This window comes from Benincasa hispida, chromosome 9, assembly GCF_027475165.1.
Source record: "Benincasa hispida cultivar pf3 chromosome 9, pf3_genome.v1.1, whole genome shotgun sequence".
Classification (NCBI taxonomy): Eukaryota; Viridiplantae; Streptophyta; class Magnoliopsida; order Cucurbitales; family Cucurbitaceae; genus Benincasa; species Benincasa hispida.
Window position 1 is genome coordinate 10,088,061 of NC_143486.1, and position 3,988 is coordinate 10,092,048.

Here is a 3,988-nt window from a genome sequence, read left to right on the forward strand (position 1 = left end):
GCGTGGTGAAGATCCGCACGCTCATCTACGAAGCTTCATTGAAATTTGCAACACTTTTGTGTTCCCTAATATTTCCCCAGACCAACAATTTGCAACACGTTATTTCCATTTTCACTATGCGATAAAGCAAGAAAATGGGCTTACTCTCTCGAACCAGGAGAGGTAACGTCATGGGAGCAAGTTGTGGAGAAGTTTATGAAGAAGTATTTCCCTCCCACAGAGAATGCCAAAATGAGGAAATTGACCACCAATTTTGAACAAGAAGAAGATGAATCGTTCAGTAACGCATGGGTGAGATTCAAGAGACTAGTACACGATTGCCCACACAATGGATTGTCGGATTGCCTCCAAATGGAGATTTTTTTTATCATGGACTCAACTCTGCATCGCAGACAGCTGCCAATGCTGCAACAGCAGGAAGTCTGATGGACAAAAAATATGATGAAGCAAAGAATATTCTTGATCACATCTAAAGATTGGCGAGAAAGTGATCAAAGAACGAAGCCCAGAAAAGGTAATGCGAGTAATGGTGCCATTTCATTATTACAAAATCAGATGAATTCGATGATAAACTTGTTGCAAAGTATCGCAATAAACAATTCAGGAACTCGCAATGGGCAAGTCAAGATGATAGAGCAAACAAGCACCAATCGTGTCGTATGTGAAGAATCACATTCTTTTGAGGAATGCCCACGAAATCCTCAATCAGTTAACTTTGTCAAAAACAATCCTTTTTCAAACACTTACAACCGGGGTGGCGAAATCACCTTAATTTTTCTTGGAAGAATAACCAACAGCAAGGCAGTCTGCTTGTGGCTCAGAGAGAGGGACCGCCAGGATTTTTCTATAGAGCTAATGGACAACAACAAGCTAACAATTCTCAAACATCATCCTCATCATCCCTGGAAAACTTGTTGAAGTAACATATCAAAAAGAATGAAACAGTCCTTCAAAACCAAGCTACAACCATCCATAATTTGGAAATTTAAATGGGACAAATTGCAGGAGAACTAAAGAATAGACCCCAAGGAACATTGCCTAGCTCAATCGAGCTTCCATGCAATCTAGGGAATACAGGGAATGAACATTGCTAAGCAGTCACCCTAAGGAGTGGAAAGGCGGCGATAGATGTTAGAAAGGAGCCTCGCAAGACCAAGTCAAAGGAGCAATCTGCGATTGAATCAAAGAAGCCTCTATCTCAGACTGAATCAAAGGAGTCCGAAACTAGGGAACCAGAAGATGCGATCACCTTTAAGCCTCCAGACCATGAAACATTGAAAGTACATCTCCCTCCATTTTCTCAAAGACTAAAAAAGAAACATAACGATGAAGGCCAGTATCATCGCTTCCTGGAAATATTGAAACAATTGCACATCAATATTCCATTCAGAGAAGCAGTAGAGCAGATTCCGGTGTATGCAAAATTTTTGAAAGACATTGTCTCGAAAAAGAGAAGCACGGAAAGATTCACCATGATGGCATTGATGCAAGAATCCAATACTATAATCCCACCAAAGATGTGCGACCCAGGCAGTTTCACAATACCCTACTCAATAGTAGGAATCTATATTGGTTAAGCATTATGCGATCTTGGGGTAAGCGTAATGTCCCTTTCAATCTTCAAAAGATTGAATGTAGGACAGCTAACACCTACAACGGTGACTTTTCAACTCGCCGATAGATCCTTGGTGCACCTTGAAGGGAAATTAAAGGATGTCTTGGTAACAATAGACAGATTCATTCTACTTGCAGACTTCATTATCTTAGATTGTGAAGCGGATAAAGATGTTCCAATCATATTGCGACGACCTTCTTGTCTACTGGTCGTGCTCAAATAGATGTACACAAGGGAGAAATCACAATGAGCATCAACGAAAAGAAGCCCATGTTCAATATTATCAAGGAAATGAAGTTCCCAGATGAGGAAGGCTTATCAGATTCCGATGATGAACACACTTGCGCTGAAAATTGGGAAGTCGAGGAAGAGAATGAAGAAAGAGAGGATGCGATAGCATCCATAGAGATTTGCCATGCGACAACATAGATATTGAAGAATGAGGAAATGTTGAATTTGGATGAAGAAAGAAAAGCACAGAAGCCCTCTTTAGAGCAACCACCTACACTAGAACTAAACCTAACTCTAAAAACTCTACCTACCTACTTGAAGTACATATTTCTCGACCAAAATGAAACCTTACCAGTCATCATATCCTCTGCGTTATCTGAAGAAAAATAAATCGTGCTGCTCAGTGTTCTAAAGAAATATATTAGAGCAATCGGATGGATGCTCACAGACATCAGAGGTATTAGCCCGACGTATTGCATGCATCGAATCCGGCTTGAAGAAAATCAGAAGGGCTCAATAGAACCTCAATGCAGACTGAACCTTGCGATGAAAGAGGTTGTCCAAAAAGAGATCATCAAATGGTTAGATGTCGGCATTATCTACCCTATCGCAGATAGCACGTAGGTCAACCCCGTGCAATGTGTTCCCAAAAAGGGTGGGATGACAGTGGTTCCTAACGCAAACAATGAATTGATTCCCAGAGAACCGTCACGGGTTGGCAGATTTGTATGGACTACAGGAATCTCAATGCGGTGACAAAGAAAGATCATTTTCCCTTACCTTTTATTAATCAAATGCTCGACTGATTAGCGAGGAATGATTATTTCTCCTTTCTTGATGGGTACGCAGGCTATAACCAAATTATGATCGTACTAGAGGATCAAGAAAAGATCACGTTCACATGTCCATATGGAACATTCCCCTTTCATCGTATGCCTTTTGGATTATGCAATGCTTCTAGTACGTTTCAAAGGTGTATGATGGCGATCTTCTCCGAGTACTTTGAAGACTCGGTTGAAATCTTTATGGATGACTTCTCAGTCTATGGGCAAACATATGAAATCTGTATACAAAACCTGGAGAGAATATTGAAAAGATGTGAAGAAACTAATCTGGTGTTGAACTGGGAAAAGTGCCATTTTATGGTCAAAGAAGGAATTGTGCTCAGGTACAAGATTTCAAGGAATGGGTTAGAGGTGGACGAAGCAAAAATTGAAACTATAGAAAAACTTCCAGCTCCAGTAAATGTTAAAGCTTTGAGGAGTTTCCTAGGACACACGGGGCTTCACAGAAGATTTGTGAAGGACTTCTCCAAAATCGCTCGACCTTTGAATGTGTTGTAGGAAGTTGATAGACCCTTTGATTTTGATTAACACTGCCTCACTGCAAACACTAAAGGACGCTTTGACTACAACGCCAATTCTGATCACACCCAATTGGGCAAAGCCATTCGAACTGATGTGTGATGCCAGTGGATATGCGATGGGGGCAGTATTGGCACAAAATTTAAAGACAGTGTTACACCCCATTGCATATGCTAGCAGAACATTAAACTCTACGCAGGCGAATTACACCACTACCAAGAAGGAACTTTTAGCAGTAATTTTTGTGATTGAAAAATTCATATCTTACATGTTAGGATCAAAAGTGATAGTCTACACATACCACTCTGCGATAAGATATTTGATGACCAAAAAAGATGCGAAGCCTAGACTAATCTGATGGGTTCTCTTACTCTAAGAATTTAATATGGAAATAATTGACCGAAAGGGAATAGAGAACCAAGTCGCCGACCATTTATCGTGACTAGAGAATCCAGAAGTGGATTGCATCCAGTCGGAGGTGAACGCCTCATTTCTTGATGAGCAGAGTCTTAAGATTGAAGAACTACCCTGGTATTCAGATATTGTCAACTTCTTGGTCTGCAAACAATTCCCTGAATACACATTCTATCAAAAGAAAAGGCTCATTCATGAATGTAAATTTTACTACTGGGACGATCCGAATCTCTACAAAAGGGGACCAGACAAGATATTGAGACTCTGTGTTCCAGAAACTGCTTTCCATCACATATTGTTTCATTGTCATGAATCACCCTATGGAGAGCCTTTCGGTGGACAACGCACAGTAGCAAAAGTTTTG

General features: G+C 40.6%; 1 non-coding gene across 1 annotated transcript; it reads right to left on the reverse strand.

Annotated features, from left to right (window-relative positions):
- Nucleotides 1-228: 228 nt before the first annotated feature.
- LOC120087466 (small nucleolar RNA R71) lies at nucleotides 229-335 on the reverse strand. The gene has a single exon (XR_005484607.1). It is a non-coding gene; the product is annotated as a small nucleolar RNA R71 (small nucleolar RNA).
- Between the last annotated feature and the right edge of the window lie 3,653 nt (nucleotides 336-3,988).